Below are 18,506 nucleotides of genomic sequence, written 5' to 3'. Positions count from 1 at the left end.
GGCGCGGTGTGGGCGGGTGCGCGAACGCGTCGCATTCGCAAATACTTCACTCGCCCAACAGCAATGGGAATACACCGCGACAGTTTGTCATTAGCGTCGGCGAACGAGCAAGCGCGGCGTGGTCCAAAGTGGCTGAACGGATTGAAAAGCCGGTCGTCGCGCGGCACGCCGCGTAAACGGAAGGAAGTTTTGATTAGTTGCGACAGAAATTGACGCTTCCGAGCGCTCCCAGCTCTCTTCCTGGAGCTCGGATAGTTAATTCCAGAAGTCGAACCTCGTGTCGGCGTCGCGTCGCCCAATCGGGATTTCACTTACTTTCGTCTTTGCAAGCCTATCCGTCCGTCCGTCCGTCGCGCCGCCGTTCCTCGTCTCGGCGGCGCGCGCCGTATTATACATTTGTTAGAGCAATTACGAGATTGCGGTCGGAAGACGTAAAATAATAATGATTGTTATTACACCGACGATAAAACTGACTATTTCGTAACTATTATCACAAGCTGCTACCGCATCTTCCGTCTCTCTCGTCTTCCTTCTCCGGAATCCCCTTTTTTCCGTCTTTGTCTATCGCTCTTTCCATCGTATTGTCGGTTCCCGTCGGTTTCTCTATCTATCGCGCTCCTACAACAGGCACATTCGTTCGCATATGCGGCATCTCGGCCATCCGGATAGTTCACGGCCGAGGTTATTACCGCGCTCTTGCTTAAAATAATGTAAAGGCACGAACGGTTATTATGCTATCGAGCAAAGCGCAAGATAATATCGATTACGACATAGCGTGGATACCGTAGACGCGGTTAATTCCGGTTTATTACCCGCCGCCGTATAAAACTGGCCCATTAAGACCGAGAGTTATGACAGGTTGCGCGTAACCGAGGTCTTTGATAAACACGCGGGACAGATGCATATACGCGCCAATACGCGAAACTTCGCTTTCCGCCGTGCATTCATTAAGCCCGCGTTTCTCAAAACCGACACGCCGCTCTTTGTATGTTCTTCATTTTAGTTGCTCGAGTCGTGAGCGTGCATTAAACATCGTGACTCCGTGCGGCTTGATGTGTCATTCTGAACGATCCCTTAAGACGAGTTTGAGATAATACAAGTTACAGCAGTGGAAGGTGTTACCTCGTTGAGAACTGGTGTTACCGCGTTGTAAGACAAATTGCTGTTGCAAACTATTTTAGCGCCATTTAAATTTGAAGTTATATGCGGGCTGCAATATACTTGCTCGCGTGTCATCTGTTGAAAGATGTATGTTGAATAACAACACTCTCGTGCTGCTCTCCTGCATTTTTGAACAGCCCCTGTGATTGCAGCGATGTTTATTTTAAAATAATGTAATGCGAAAAAATGAGCGGCAGAGACCATAATATGGCGAATATCCAATTTTAATTGCCATGCTACAATTTTCATTTACCGCCGGAGGTTTTTATTTTGAGAGTACAGTTTTTTTTTCCGCCGAAATTCAAATAACGCTTTAAGCGAGTTTATTTCATGCAGTTTTACGTCTATCAGGCTAAACCAAATTCGGAATTGTATATGCGTACGGTAAATGGAGTTTACCAAAAAAAAAAAAAAAAAAAAATTTGTTATTTTATAAGAGTTGAATCATTACGAAAGGTGAGATAAAATTTTCGTTCTATTTTTATCATGCACGGTGTTTCCCCTCTGCGCAATTTAAACGACAAGAAAATTTATGGGCCGGCCAAGTTCAAAGCCGTGTTTTAATGCCAGTTAATAGGCTAAACGGTCTCGATGATTAATTATCGTAGAGCAGCGGCACTTTTAATAGCTCACTTCTTTCAACGGCTTTATTTTCTTTAATATCCGGGACTTGACAAGTTTCCGAAGAATCTGCAAACACGAAGTTGAGGATCAGTGGATTTATAAGCTTTAGCCTACGAGCGCCAATGTCAATAAATTAAACGCGCCAAAAAGAGAGCGCTGCCAAGTGGGAAGTCTAACAAATTATAAGCAACTCACGGGACGCAATTAACCCGAGGTAGGTACTTTGCCGTCGCTATCGGCGGGAATAAAACGCCGGGCGTTCGTCAATGCTCGTCCAATAAAGTCTCGAATGGCGGGGGCTAATCGTAACGACTGCGACGGGAAGGATGAGGATGAGGAGGACGACGACGACGACGACGACGACGACGACGACGACGTGAACGGTGGCTAATATCGCACGAACGAAGTAACGAGTGGCTCCTTTAAGCGTTTCCGTCGCGGATCCGGCATTCGAAGCACGCGCCGCTAACTGGATGTATTCAAATCACAACCGGCGCGCCGGGGAGGCAAGAGAAATAGTTTCCAGCACTCCCCTCCGGCCGCCCTTTTCTCTCGGATCGCAGTCCGTGGACTGTTTAGCCAGGCAACTCTCCCGGGACCGTGTTTCCTGCCTCCCCTTCCGGGGGATGGCGGGACGGCAGACGCAACCAACGGAAATCTAATATAATCGTGAGATTTCGTTTTGTCGCGACATTCTCGACGCCAATCGGGCAAACTCGATTTTTACTCCTAATTAAACTCACTCGTGCTCACCGACATTGCCGTCACGTGGTTTTGCAAGCTGTCTGTCTTGCCGCGTCTGGTACGCTAAATTACTGCGAGGAAACTTGCGCTTCGCCATCCGAGTTGTTGAAGGAGTTGAAATCTGGTGTGGACGAAGAATGCGGCTGCATCCTTCGCATCGCACAATGTTGTTTGCACTGAAATCCCAATACATTAATTATATTTCCTGCAAAATCTCATTGAAATAATTATTGGATGTCGCTGAAATATTAAATTTTCTACACGCATTTGGAAAAGTTAGATTTAAGAAAGGAGAAGAAATTTTTGACAAGTATAATCTTTGTAATTTGACGACAATGCTATATTGAAAAATTATCTAAAGTACAAATATCTGATTCCTATTTTAATTTTGTTTGAAAACAAATTGCCTTTAAAAATAATGGAAGGAATGTTTTTTAAAAGAGCGTAACTGTTCTTCTATCAGGAATCGCATTTGGGCGGCGAGAGATTTCTAGGTCAGAGTGAAATCGCCACTAATTCTGGTCTTACTGCCGTTAAGTGCGAGTTCTCGAAATAAACGTGCTTTTAACGTGTTCCTTTTTCTACGATCTCTCTTTAATCTCACCGGGGGAACAAAGACACGTGCGAGGCCGATGCAACACGAGACGTAGGAGTAACTTCATCACGCGATATAAAATTATTAGGGAATTCGCCGAATATTCGTGAAAATTAATTGCATCAATTGTACGTTCGTGCTTAGTTCAGCGGATTTGATGAAAGTCGCGCGATTATGTGAGTTGATGATCGCGAGAAAACTGACAAACGGGGTAATTGTGGCCGCAGTTTGACCCGGCTAAACGAAGGCGTCGGATAAAAAGGGGGGAAATGACGTGCGAGAGTGAGACGAGCGAGGAATGAGAAATGAGATAGAACGAACTTTTTCACATGGTTCCGCGCGCACCTCCTCCTCTGTCTTCCTCTCTCTTACGGGAAGCGGAATCGCATTATTCGCCGTACGTTTTGTCTCCTGTTCTTCCTTCCTTTTTCGTCGCTTTTTCTTTGCTACTTTCTCGCGCGGCGGCTCTCTCTTAATTCCTTCTTCCTCTCTTCCTTCCTGCGCGCACGCGCGCGAGCGCTCGTAATTTACCGAAGCTACCCTCGCGTCGATACCGATCCGACCAGGTATTCCCCAGCGACACTGTTTTTCTTGACATTTTTCTGCGTCCGACCGCGATGGCGGGAAAATGCGATGCTGCTTCTCTTTCTCCCATGTTCTTCTTGCGCGCGACGATCGAATGCTATCACCGAGAATTTACGTCGCGAAACACGACGGCCGAGAGTTATCAACGATGAAGTTTCGAGACGGGACAATCTCTTTTCGATTTATCCACTTTTCGTATTGCCATCATAAGCAATATATTTTGCAGATCTCCGCATCTTCCTATATACAATGCCAACAATATTTTCGCGAATATAGTTGGTTTGGCAGAGAGATGGGCTTTTAGGTTTCGAAGAACACCATCCCGTCGCATTACACCGCTGCAATAAGTTTACGCGATATCGAATATCGAATAGAAGCAAAAATGCATGACGTTTTTGGTGAGCTGTCGCTTGTAGACAAATTCCTCGATAGTTCCGTTTCACCGTTGACATGATTTCAAACTCATACCTCGCGGTCGAATGATTAATTTCAACAAGGATTTCCATGCACGATGGTTTGCCGTGATCTTATTAAACGATACGGGGAAAATGCATCGAGCCCGAAGTATGTAATCCCGTGTAACGTCACGTTAACATGTAACGCGCACCGTCGCGCGCGCGCGATTGGGTAAACTAATATAATACAAAACATTCCGCGCCGAGGTAAACCTATCTCAAATAATGCGATGTAATACATACCGGCGTTCTGATTAGGCAAATTATACGTCCTTAATTGGTTAATGGTAATTAGAGCACCGCGATCCAACCCCCCCCCCCTTCCCCTTCTTTTTCTTTGCCTCGTTGCCCCCTTATCATCGTCGACTATCCACCGGAGTGGATAGTCGGCGCTATCGCCGCTCCGATGCGCTTTCCACCAACACTTACGGATCATTAATAAAAGCGGGAGACACCGCACGCGTTTCCGCCAGTTTCCGCCGTGAGAGAGTCTGAATGTAGAGCGCGAAATGCAAATCCAAGACGGCGCGAGCCGAGCCGGGCTGAGCTGTGGAGAGCCGCGGTACGTTGGCGGTGTCGCATTTGCATATAGAAATCTTGAGGGAACAAATTTTTCTTAAAGTACCTCCCTCACGCGCCTCTCAACTCTCTCTTTTCTTTCCCGCCCGTCTGCCGCACTTACACTTTTTTCCGTCTCATCTTTCTCTCTCCCTCCCTTTTGCGTTTCTCCACCCAACACCATCTCGTTCTTCTTGCTCGATTTGCATACAAGATTGCGCATGATGCTCTTCACGGTACGGCACGTTTCTCCTAACTCTTCCCTTTTACCTCTGGCGCCTCAGATTCCTCTTCCGTTTCCCATCCATCTCATCGAGCCCGGCGTTCCCGAAAAGGAATGACCAAAGATATCGAGCAACGTGATGAGGATTTTTAAATCGGCGTTGATTAGGTGGCCTCTTCATCTTCCGCCTTCTCGATGAGATAAAAGACGAATCGCGGCGATTTGGCATGGTCTTCCCTTACCCATCGACGGATAAATGGGATGAGACGAGATTGAAAATTAGCATTTTCATTGAAACGATGGGGAGTCGTAATTATTTAATTTTAAAGAGGGCACACGCACATTTCCTTTCCTACAACTTGACAAAAGAAACGTACTGTGTCAAGGGATAAGTGATCTTAGATAGAGAACTATGCTCGGCATCACACAGGACGGATTTATCGATTCGCTGTAACAGATGCGGAATATTTTGTTTAAGAGAAACGTTTGTAAAAGGGAACGTGACAGGCTCATTGATGGATGGATGGGTTCTCCGGCGAGGAAAGGGCGGAAGAAGGGGAGAGACAGAGAGAGAGCGAGCGAGGGAAGGGAGGAGAGAGGAGAAGAGGAGAGGAGAGAGAGAGAGAGAATATGCCGTCGATATCTTAATCTAGATATTCACGTTTAGTCTTCCTATAGTTCTTTGGCTTTAAATAGATATTGCCTCGGGGCCCCCGCAGCTAGAGATCGGGAGCTGCATACGAAATCCGATATTTTGAAATCTATGCACCGTTCTATATACCATCCCACCCTGCGTTCCATACAATATGGTAAGCCGATGTAACATTGGTTACCAGTTAGCCCGCGGAAGCTTCCAGGGATTAGATTTGATTATCGCGGCCGGAATTGGTCCTATAGCAACAGACGACCTGCAAACTATAACTACTCGACCATGCTCAAATTCTCTCTCTCTTTCTCTCTCTCTCTCTCTCTCTCTCTCTCTCTCTCTTTCTTTCTCTTTCTCTCTCTCTCTCATGCCTTTCTGTCGACGAAACAATCGAGTAGATTTATGGATTTCGAGCTGCGCAAAAGGAAAATGACAACTGCGCTTGCCGCGGGAAAGGACAGCGCTACCTTTAGCGGATTAATTCATATGCGATGGATAATTGATGTTTCCTTTGCGCGCGTCACGCTTTACGAGGCTTCGCGAGCAGATTAGTCTCTCTTCGGATATTGATCACTCTCAGCTTGGCATGCATTTGAAATGCACTGTTCGTTTCTATTTTGGACACTGACCGCGCGATAAATTATCGTGTAATGTGTAGCGGTTCGTGCCATTGTTACGATCTTGTACGTTTTCTATTATCTGCATTCTACCTTCCACATCGATGCGCTATGTCTTTAATGCTTGTGAAAACTCATTATTTTTCTCGATCCCGAGTTAATCGGAGAGATCGGCCACGATCGGACGCTCCTCTTTTTTCCTTCTCGCACGTTTCGCGGAGAAAGCTCGTCCGAGGAGGAACGTTTTCATGTCCCGCCTCTAATCTAAACTCCGCTTTTCCATCTCGGTTCTGCGAATTCTCTTGGTGGGAGCCGTGTACACACGCGCGCGCGAGAGAAAGTCAGTCGGAAATCCTATCAGCGTCAAACCGCCGCGGATAAAACGTTTACCGAAACACTAGCCCGCGACATCGAGTCCCCAAACATTAAATCAGACACGTAACATCGCCGAGGGATTCGGTACGGCTGCCTTGTTGCACTTCGCTTGAATTCGCATGATCGAAACTGTAGGAAACGCGGAAAGATACAATGCGAATATTTGACGTGCGATTTGGCGACGCCGATGTCGCGATTATCGCATTTTGTCGTCATTATCGTTACTATAGTGCCGTATTAATTACGACAAAAATAAGCCTTCAATTAGTTTGGCGTATCATACATGACGCCGCAAACTAAAACGCATTATAGTGGATGGTGTTGGCTGCAGACAATGCATTCATTTGTCATACGTTCGATAAATCCAAATGCTGTGTGTTTATGTGAACGTGAATTTTACTGCATTGTCGTGTACAATTACCATATTGTTACGTTGATATACATTATCCCATTTATATGGTGCGATAGTTGTACCAGTTTGGCGGTTATTCGTCGAATGAAAGAGCATTTGGGGTTGCCTTGATCCGTCAATATTATAATGGAATGCGACATCGCCTCTAATATTTTCTTCCGAACATCATGCATGTAAACTGACAATGTGCTTAGAGCAAAATTTCATAGGTAAATATATTTTAACTCCACTTTTACATGATATTTGAGCTTGATGCCCAGTTGGATAGTTAAAAGCGAAGCCATTTCACACGTCTTGTATTTTTTTTTTTTTAGTAGATGGACAATTATGCTGATTTCAGTCGCAACAATAAGCGGAAAATATTGTTAACTCACAGATTTGTAGAATATTAACTTGGATCGAGGATCAGGCTTTCTCGCGTTGCGTCGATTGTGCTCAAGCAGCATGGCTCGTCGAACAAAATATCGCATATCGAATGCAGTGGTGGCAGATGCCCGAGGCATAAGAACCCCTCCCTTCTTCTCTTCTTCTACCTTTTCTCCGTGTTGCAGCTGCAATGGTCTTATTTCGCGCGGAGGTGCGCCGTCGTCTTTATGAACACAGCAGAGACCTCGCCCTCGGCATTAGCATAGGAAGTGAGAGTTCCCCTTCATCGGCGCTTCTTTACGACGACGCCTCTATTCCGTTCTTGCGGTGCGGAGTAACTGCAAGAAGCAACAGCGGCTGTTTTTTCTGTAACGACCGGGTTTAGTGGAAAGGGAGCAACGAAAAATTTATCGTGTAATTACCTGTTCTCGCAAAGAAATTTCACGAAAAAGATAAGTAGAAAATTTCAAGGAAGAGCACTCTTTTATCAACCGATTAGTAATTTCTGTAATCTGTCATTAACATTCTCACGCGAATGGGGAAAGGTGAGAGTAATTTCCCCGCTCACATCCGCGCGAAAGCTTAACAAAATAATTGTAAAGATTCATGTCTCGCACAACAGCGATACGAGCTATGAAAGAGAATTGCTCAATTCGACAGACGTCTGTCAAGAACATTGTCGCATGTATTCGTAATCGTATTCATTGAAACGCCGGCGAAGTGAGCCACTCCATATGCAGTACAATGGCAAGCTCTCGCGGCAGACGCATTAAATTGGAAGCGAGCAACGTAAAGCCGCAGCGCGCGCAACCGCACGGAGAGCGACATTAATACGATATGTTCAAGGGATCGTAAAACGACCCCTTGGTAATGTTTAATACGCGATGGCGGGCCAGACAACGTTTCGTGCGGTTGCGGAGCAACGATAAAGTCCGCTGCTCCAAATTCGAATCACCGGCGGACGCGGCCAGCTATCTCCTTGCTTCGTGGCTGAAGGTTTGCACGTGGCTCAAGCTCCATTCGGTTCGCCGGCGCACTTTCCTGATGTACACGGCGTATACACGCGAAAGAACGTGCTGCCCGGCTTGGTGTAAATGCTGGAAGAAAAATATCCGAGCCATGTATAAAAATCGCAGGCTAAAGCACGATTCGCACACTTCTCGTACTTAATGGTCGACGTATGAGCGCGCGAATACACACGCGCGGATAAACGTACGTATACATTTTGCATTACCGCTGTAAATTCACCTCGCAACAAAGGAAATCGACAAAATTATGGAGTTACGTCGCACATTTTATTTAGTAACGCCGGCAAGCATTTAGGGGGATGATTTGATTATTTAACCATAAATTATATTTCTGACTAAATTGTATTGGTAAAGTACGGCCGACCGTTCACGTCGATCGAAAGTAAATCTCCAATAAATCATGTGAGTTTTCGAGCGCCGCTGCGCGCCGGGTCTGGATATAAATTCAAAATTGTATGATTGGTGGTAAATTAATTTAACGACGGATTTACGTCATTTCATTAAGCTTAGTACATTCTATACACTCGGTTGCATATAATAATTTCGCGATATAATTGATCCCGTGATTATCAATTTTCTCATTAATTAATTGGATCCATTGAAATACTATCAAGATGATAATAATAAAATAGTGTGCATATTATTAGCGTTTTAGAAAAATGCACAATTACAGCACCTCGGTGAAGATCTGCTGCTGATTGCCACTCCATCGCCGGCAGCGATCGGTTCTTTTTTTTCTTATCGTCAAGCCTTTGTCGGGCGATCCCGACATTAATAAGAATCAAATATAAACGCGGGTGCGAGTCGGCAGATTGGAGAGCCGCGATTTTTTAAACATCGTATAAATTTTATTACGGGGAGACCCGCACGAAATACTCACGGCCTTATTAATGCGTTTCATTTATTCCCATCAAAAGTTCTGTACCCTCCCAAGTAATCTCGATCTCTCTCGGAATTCTTTCACGGACAGACCCGTGGGAGCTTTCTTCGCTTTAAAGCCGCATTCTCGGGACGAGTGAGATCTCTTTAACATTTATTGCTGCATTTGTTCCCTCGGCATTTATTGCGGGATCCTCCACGAGAAAGAAAGACGTCTTGTCGCTACGCAAATTTTGTTTCTCAATTATTACGGTACCGGATATATCTCCGACACTAAAATTAACACGAAAATTCCACAGGCAATCACCGAGAGAAATATTTAATAATGATTTTTCTTTTTCGCGTCAATTAATTGAAAAAATACATTTTATTCAAAATAGGATAAGGATTTCACTTATGACACCAATCTAAAGTACTAACATTTAAAACGTTATTAAGTGGAAAATGTGTGGGGAAATGTGAAAGGGTAAATTTAAAAGAAACACGAGAGATCCATTCGCCGTGCGCTTGCTCGTTCATTTCTATCTTTTCAAGGGAAAATGTCAAGCCGCACGTTTTCGCGGAGCTCGCGATGCAAGCACGGTGCAAGAATTACCGCAATGCAGCGGGCGCCGATCTCGGCGGTAGGAATTCACGACGCTCGAGATACCGCCCTTTAAAGGAAGATCCTCACTAAACACGAAAAGGCCCTCGATAAGCAGGCTCGGGACGTTAATGCGAAACTGATCGAGGAAAACGACATTTTCAGGGTGGTGCTACGAGGAGACGCGGGTCGCCTGGTATTTTCCGGCGAGTTCACCCCATTAAACATTTTTGCTATCTCGCTGGGATCTGCTCGAGGGTAGAGTCGCGAGAGTAGAGATGCGAGAGGGTGAGAAGGAGGACGAGGAAGGGAAAGAGACGGATGCGCGGGAGTCGAAGATGGAAGAGTGAGAGAGAGAGAGAGAGAGAGAGAGAGAGAGAGAGAAAGAGAGAGGGAGAGCGAGAAAGGGTAGAAACGAGAGCAGGGACGTGGTGTGGGGCTTGCGAGAGCTGCTTGCTAGCTAGACGTCGGCACCTGTTGCTTTTACAGTCGACCCTACTTTCTCTCTCCGTCCTTTCTCTTCCGCCATCACACTTCTCTCTCCTTTCCTTTCTTATCGCGTGCTCTTTGTACCGCGCTTTCTCTTTATTCTATTCTTCTTCCCTTCGTCTACATACCCTCGACTCTCTCACATGTCGGCAAAGGTCTAAGCGCATTGAAAGGGTAAGACGCGTTGCTCAAGACTACTTACGCAATTCAGTTTTATCGGAACGAATTGTCTCTCCTCGAATTTCGCCACGTGACTCGCCGTGAATGCTACTCCGCGTGTGCGGCGTGATCGTATTTCCTCCGCTTAAGGAAACCCTTCCGTTTGGTGTTATCCGTTTTGCGGCACGATAAGGCGCGATTTTCTTCTCTGCTGTTCTATGAAACTAGACTGAAAAGATACACGTGCCCTCTTTACATATTTATTTGCCCACAAGAATTCATGATTTATGTATTAAGAATATTCTACAATTTGAAAAAATTATTACCGCAGAAAGCAGAGAAATACTTGACATTAAAAATGAAAAAAGCCTCGTTAGCTCTGAGAATGCAAATAAATCCCTCTCGTTTTTTCAGTCAATCTTCAGATCTCAAATCACAATTGTTTAGATAAACTTGAAGTAAAAATTTCGAAAATTCGCTATAAACGATGGCTCTTCGCAAAGTGATAATTAAAATGGGGTTAATTCTAAACATATCGTAGCGCGCAGGCGGATAATGGAAATGCGTTCAGAGCGCCCGAAGTGTCTCCCGTATCATCGGTGCGAGAATTGGACGTTCGAGTACAACGCGAACAGAACACGAGTGTGTCTAATCATGTGTCTTTGCAATACACCGGTGAGCGGCGCTCGCAATAACGTCGAAATCAAATCGAGAGTTAGATTCTCCGCAGAGACGGTGTCGTCCGCTCTTTGCCGTGGGCGCAGCATGGCAATGATCAGCTGCGTGGGGGATCCCTGTATTGGGTATCCTATATCCTGGCAACCGACGCGTCGGTATCTGCCATTCAGTGGCGCGAGGCGTCAATACGGCGGGAACGCACGTACGTATAAGCGGCATACCATTGTGACGTGGCTTGATTATGTGGCTCGTACCTCTAGCAATGTCCCTCTTATTCCCCGTTGATCCTCCACCGCAGCCGCCCGTCGTCGCCCCGACACGCGCGGGATGTGTTTTGCGCGCTATCCTATATTGCTTGCGAATCCGGTGTGAGGATACCCTGCGGACACTGCCGGTATTATGTCCGTCATTATCCTGTAATAACAGTCCCGGTCGATAGGCATTGCCCAGTGGAATTAAGTTTGTGTTATTAGAAGTCGAGTTTACGTTACGAGAGGTAAACAACGTCCCGCAAGTTTGCGTAGAATTGCTGTTGCTGCAGCGAGAGTTTCCGCGCATCCCCGGACTCTGTTAGCACGAATGGCTCTAATGCTTTCGTTCGGAAACGCTTTTTGGAAAATGCAGTGATATCGTTTGGACTATTAACCCTTTATGGCCAACTGCCGTGATCTTGTACCGCTCTCATTAAGCTAGTATAACTAACAGTAAGATTCAAGCTAAATCGATAACACATATTAGCTGAAATATGAAAGAAACGAAAATTGCATTTGCGATTGAAAGTCTTCTCTTCTATATTTTCCTTTTAGCAATCTGAAGTTTTGTTGTATTTATTATTTTTTTCTAATTACTTTGCATTCAATATTAGGGATTCTTTCAGCTGAGAGGTTTTTCTTATATTAAGTGATAAGTTGTTGATGTATTTCCGATATATTGCACGGACATATTCTCACACATTAATTGCATATTCAGCGCGAAGTAATCTCAAGGGAGCCGTGCCGTTACGACGAATCATCGATGATTACCCTCTAACGATCCAATCGCACGCCACGGTCGAAAGGGCGCGATAATCGCGTATATGCTTAAAGAGAATTATTCATAACTGTAACGCTGTTTGGTGTACATTTTTATCACTTTTCCCGTGATTTAGCTGCTCACAAAAGTTTTGACAGTACAATTTATTCTGCTGATTTATCATTCTACCTTGCATTATGGAAATATATCCAAAATGGATTGAGGCTAGCGTACGCTTTGGCAAAACGCTAAAATTTAAAATATCTAATTTCCTTGAAAATTAAGTGGCGGGCGCGAAGTAGCATCTATCTTCAATATTCCCTCGTTTATGATACATCGTAAAAAAAATCAGAAGCGTGCAAATAACGCTCATGGGTTACATTCCCAGTCCCTGGCTGTAATGGATGGCGCAAATCATCGATCATCCTTCCTTAATAGCCCGACTCGCGCGCCGACTAAAAGGGGTCACGTCCCACTATAGAAGACGTATCCGAGAAAAATCGTTGTCACTTCCAGTTTAACAACCAGGTATCCTTTTGTGCCGCGGAGGATCTTTCCCTGCTTCGCTCGGAAGTTTCGCTGAGCGCGCAGGTTCGAAAGTTTCGTTTATATATACACCGAGTAAAAGAAAAAAAGCGCACACCTCACGCACACAAACTTGAAACGTTCTACATCCTAACGGTATTAACATTCATGTATGCAAACTTTGCGATGAAAAAGGAAATTATTAATAATTTTTAACTAATACTGTGTTTGTTCCTAAAGAAACATTTTTGTCTTGCTGCTAAACTTCAAAGTATACATTGTGATTTAATTTAAATTGTATGATTAAAATTCTTTATTAATTTGCTTTGGATTTTTTTTTTGATGAATAGATTTTTATGGATACTTTTGCACTTATTTGTTTCTAACATCTCAATTCTGCTCGCAAAATATTACTCAACATTTCCTCGGTACATCTCTATGCTAGTCCCAAGAAAGCAAAGGGATTCCATAACATCTTTAAAACCCCGTGATTTTTTCGCTATCAAAATAATCTGGAAAGACTGCGGGCCGTTTCTCTTTCCTTTCTCCGGGAGAGATAGGGAGCCAAAAAGGGGAGAAAGCAGCGGGTCGTAGGCGGGCTTCGAGATTGAGAGGAGATCGCAGCTATGAGATAACGGCAGCCGCGGAGCAAACGAGTTTCGCCGAGTTTGGACAAGACTTTAACCGTTTAGGTGCGGCGGCATACGCGTCGCTTGAGCGCCGGCTGAAAGTGACTGCCGCGGCCGTCGTTGCTCGCGAAGTGTTATCTGATGGTGGCGGGCTTAGTCGGGTGTAAAAGTGTTGACCCGCCCGTTGTGACTTAGTCGGGCAACCCCGCCTTCGCGAACGAGAGGGGTAAATACGTGAGTCGTTAGGGGTCGCCCGTTGCGCGGCACGTTCCGCCCGATTATCACGATTATTTCCGCAAGCGTGCGAGATCTTGATCTCGCGTTCGCGCAAAGAGCCCCGGCATTGACGAAAGAATGAGAATGGGTATTACAATTAATAACGAGCCCCGCAGGGTGTCACGGATCTACCGTGCAATCTTCTATTACGGCGTAAAAATCATCAATGGATCTGATCAAAGTAAGACTGCGTATATATATATATATATATATATATATATTTGAAGTGAGGGAATCAGAGCAGTCACATTTCGCAAGTGATTTTCGTAAAAGCGTCATGAAAATACACTCTCCAACACGCGAGCGATTGGAAAATCTGTCTGACTGGCGAAATCGATATTCCGATGCAGGAACACTCAGAAAACGATTTTTCCGGCGCGCATAAAAATTCATGCCGTCATCGGGACGGTACGAGCGGCACGTAACGGCGATCGATGGATTCCGATGAGCGTGGAGCCGGCGTCTCTCGCGGCGCACGTACGCGCCGTCGCTCGATCGTTTATTTCCGCTCCTCGTGGCAGCGGATTCGAACAAGACTCGAGATAATCCTCTTTGAAGCTTCCCCAATTCCGTCAGCTAAACTCATTTTTCAGCGGCGTTCTTGTCCGTCCGGATCTTCCGACAGGAAGCCGTCGTTTGTGCCAGCCGGCTTAACGTCGGCTAGGTAGATTTTCGCGAGCAACAGCCGACAGAGTGCGAGATGAGGACGACGGGCGAGGAAGGGAGAAGGAGAGAGAGAGAGAGAGAGAGAAAGGCGGAAGGGAAAGAGGCACGGAGTGAGGAGTTGCACGAAAACCGGCGTGTTGTTGGCGAAGAGGAAGAGGAGTCACGACGCGGCTATAAATACGCTGCACCACCTGCAGCTAACGTTCACTAGCTAACGTACAGACCAGACCGAGCCGAGAGTGCTGTGCTTCGTCGCCAGACTGCTGCGAAAGCGTGCGCGGAGGTAGCCCTCGCGCGTATCTCAATGCCGTGCTGAGTCTGTTCGACACGTGGCTCGACTCGATCTCAAGCTGTGGGCGTTTTCGAGCTGCAATACTAATTGCGCCGACCGTAGAATAATACTCGCATAAATTGCCGTAATTTTCCAAGGAACAGATCAACATAATACGTTAATGTAATCACTCGCGTTACACCTTTCGTATAAGAATCCAATAAAATTCAACTTACCGTCGCATCATTTTATGAGACACTCAATTCCGTGTGGAAGTGCCGGGAGAAGTGCTATGACCAACTGCCACCGCACGGCCGGGACAACAGGCCGAGAATATGGGATGTCTCCATTATGTTTCAGTCATAATATTATTCTTTCATCCTTTGGCGGAGGTTTGTACTCGCGACGTAGACTTATTTCCGCCGAGTAGCGCGAGAAGCGCGCGTCCGGAAAAGATGTAATCCGGCTGTAAGATAATAGAATCGCTCGAGCATAACAAAACGAAAACAAAGGGTCGACATTCTGATCGAATAAACGGCCAAGTCTAAGGGCTTTGCGAAGGTAGAGCAATCAATCAGCGACGGGCGCAGCGCCAGTAAGCTCTTCGCAGCTTTCTATTAACAAGATTACTTCTCTTTCGGAATTCAGGAGTTTAAAATGGCTGTGCGAGAGCCGCCGGCCCATCGTCGACAGCATTCTCGAGCGGGCGCAGAGATTGAAACGCCACGATTCAGGGACGGTAAGAGCTGATCGTCAAAATACAACGCCGGAGGTCCGATATTTTCATCGGTCGACAGTGAAGGGAAAAAAAAAAAAAAAAAAAAAAAAAAATAGAAAAAATACAGCGACACGAAAAGGGAGATAGAGAACTGCCGGCGAGACACACCTACCGGGCCCGGAAACGTCGCTCTTTTAAACCCGACACCCTTGAGCGCGTGTTTTAAGCAAACTAATACCTATCGGGTATATCACGAGCGAAAGAATGAAGATGGGGGGGGGGGGGGGGGAAATAAAACATAAAGCGCCGCGCCGGGTAGAAAGAGACTCGTGCGCGCGGCATAAGGGTAGTTTACTACGAGCGTGTTAATTAAACAAAAAGCCACCTCGTATACCAAGCTAATTAGAGAGTGGTTCTCTTACCAGCGCGCGCACATGCACGTTCTCCGCTTCAAAAATATTTTCCGCCTGCACGTTCGCTCGTGGTTCGAGCCTTCTTTCTCCCCTCCTCGACTCTTCATCCTACCGGTGCCACTTTTACGTATGGACCTCGCTGTTACACGCATTTTTTCCCTTCTTTTCATCCCGCCTACTTTACTCTCCTCTTCTCTCTTCTCTCTCTCTCTCTCTCTCTCTTTCTCTCTTTCTCTCTCTCGTCAGTTAGAGGTATTTGAGACTTCACGGATGTTGCTCTCGGTTTACGCGGATGTCGTGCTGAAACGGTAACTCGCGTGATAAACAAATCTGTGGACTGAAAATGGGACAAAACAGAGGATGATGAAAGCATAGTTTTCAAAAAGAAAAAAAAAATAAATTTATTAAAACAATCTCTGCGAAATAAATATGTTGCAATGACAAATATACGAATGAAAAAGAAACAGCAGTGCTGTGAGTAAATATAATAAAATTGCATATTGTACAAAAAAATGTAAAAGTATCAAAAATATTTTGAGCTCTTACGTCGTTTTCCATTTTCAGACTGCATTTGTGGCTCGCCACATTTCCAACGCAATATTCGTCCTTTATGGATTTACTATTAATATCAAACGGAACTGGAAATGTGCTACGTATCAATCAAACGATTAACATTACATTTCTTGGAATTTTCACAAGGTCTCTGATTTATTAAAACACGCCATTTAACAGACGCCAAGATAAATCGCGAAAAGTCGTGCATGCGATTAATCAAGGAGATTTCCGTTTACCGTGCCAGTTTCATGACTCAGAGCCGCCGGAGCGGGCGAGATATATCGGCCTAAGCGGTCGAGGCGCCTAATTGAAAATAGGTGCTTTAACCTAAATGCGCTGTACAACGGTACGTTTCACTCGATTTAAGTACTCGGTTTGGTGGCGGTGGCAGATTTAGGGCGCGAACGGAGTAACCGCGATTAGAATCCGCTAACGCGGCCGCAAACAAACACCGCGAACGGACACGAGCGAGCGGGGCGCCGAGTCTGCGCCAGGCGAGATGCGAGAGAGGAACGGAGAGAGAAACGGCCGCCGGGATAACCGGCTGGAGTGAAACATCTGCGATCGGATTAGCGGTGGACATTGGCAACACTTCCGGGTGATTAGGCTGATTCCACATCGATCCTAAGTCCACGCTTACAACTGCATATCGCTCTGTATAGAGCGCACAGCTCGTCGCCGACAATTCGCAGCTACGGAGTCGACAGAGCCTCGCTCTCGTTCGCGCCTGCCACCGAAAATCCAATTGGCACGTACAACATTACACAAATATTTATTCGCGATGGTTGCGCCCCTCCGTCTGCTCGCTTCCTTTGCAGAAATTTCTCCTCTGATTCGCGTTAAAGACGATGAAGCTACGTGCTGTTGATTCTTTGCCGCATAATTTTGTTTTCGCGTTCTGCGTGTTCGCGCTTTGCATAGTTGATAATGAACTCTATATTTGTCGCGACTACTCGGATACTCCGCGATAAATGTAACGAGACACTTGGTGGAGATCTTCAAATAATTTCACACGAGCAAAGAGAAGTGCAATCTTTGTGAAATAATAATTGTATAAACATTCGGATTATTCGTATAAAAAGGGTAAACAGACGGAATGAGCGCGGAGTTCCCTTTTCCTCTATTGTACGCAACAGTGTGCTTTTTCATAAGCATTAAAGTGAAATGGAAAATGAGTTGATGCTCTTTGACGCTTGACGAATTACATAATTAATACGAATGAATCCGTCGCGCTCGGCGGAGACAAAAGAGATGAGTCGTGAGAGAGTCGCGGGAGCTCGCCCATCCCTTGGAACTCGGGGAAAAATAGAGAGACGCAGCTACGGGACGGCGTGAGAGATGAGAAAGGACGGAAAGGAAGGTACGCGGACGGAGGCAGTTTCCCGCGTAGTCCTCCGCTCTGTCGCAGTGCCGTATATTCCGCCGCCGGTGCGGTTGTACACGCGACGCCACTTTAACCCGGAGTCGTCCAACCCCGTCGCGTTTCTCTCTCTCTCTCTCTCTCTCTCTCCTTCATTCTCTGTCGCCCGAGTGAACTATAGGCACGGACCTACGGACCAGTGTATTTCGGTACAGAGGCAGTGGAAACCCAGTGTGGATGGCGTGTTGTTTTCCTCCTCGCGCATTCCCATTCTTCGTTCTCTCCTTCCGCTTTCCCGGTCCCCGACGGGCCGCGACTGGGAGGGAGAGTAGAGGCGACAGATTGCGAGATAGAGAGAGGGAAAGGCGAGACGCCTCGCTCTCGTCTTCTTCTTGTTCTTCATTCTTGTCTCGGGCTTTCCACCCGGAGGGGGGGAACGGATGATAGTGATTCTCGTGCCAAGAGCCACTCGCTCGGGCCAAGCACAACTTGGCCGAAGCACAATCGAGTGAAAGTCGCGTCGCGTCTTTCGCCGAGGGGTGGCTTTTGGAGTGCGCGTAGGGTTGGCGAGGAGGAGGAAAAAAACACTTAACTCGAGCGAAGTGAAAGTCGGGAGCGGGAGAGAAAATAAGGACAAATTGACTGTCCCCGAATGGATGGGACGAAGAATTCACTTCGGGTGCGAATCGCGCGACGGAGAAAAGCGCCGGAGAGAGAATATACGGTGACTGAGTGCTGATCTTAGATTGCGGACGGGATGAGACTTACGAGGAGCAGACGGTTGCTACTCAGGGCTGGATTACGAGATAAATGTCCGTGCGGTAGGTAAGTTGCGAACGAGTGATAACTGACGAGCGACGTGATTAACCGCGGCATGAAGTTGCAGTGAAAAGAGGAATTAAATT

The 18,506-nt window shown here is 46.2% G+C and overlaps 1 protein-coding gene across 3 annotated transcripts in view; it reads left to right on the top strand.

Moving 5' to 3' along the window:
- Scgdelta (sarcoglycan delta) overlaps positions 1-18,506 on the top strand; it is a 179,558-nt gene that overhangs the window by 99,757 nt on the left and 61,295 nt on the right. The window contains exon 1 of one of the 3 annotated variants that reach the window (XM_067347984.1): positions 18,005-18,422. The exons of 1 other annotated variant lie outside the window; for it this stretch is intronic. The gene's annotated coding sequence lies outside the window, so the exon portion shown is untranslated. Of the gene's footprint in view, positions 1-18,004; positions 18,427-18,506 lie in introns of those variants that run through there. One more of the 3 variants, XM_012370980.2, reaches the window with a different exon arrangement.

The sequence above is a fragment of the Linepithema humile genome, chromosome 1 (assembly GCF_040581485.1).
Source record: "Linepithema humile isolate Giens D197 chromosome 1, Lhum_UNIL_v1.0, whole genome shotgun sequence".
Taxonomy (NCBI): Eukaryota; Metazoa; Arthropoda; class Insecta; order Hymenoptera; family Formicidae; genus Linepithema; species Linepithema humile.
This window is presented reverse-complemented; position numbering and strand designations above follow the sequence as displayed.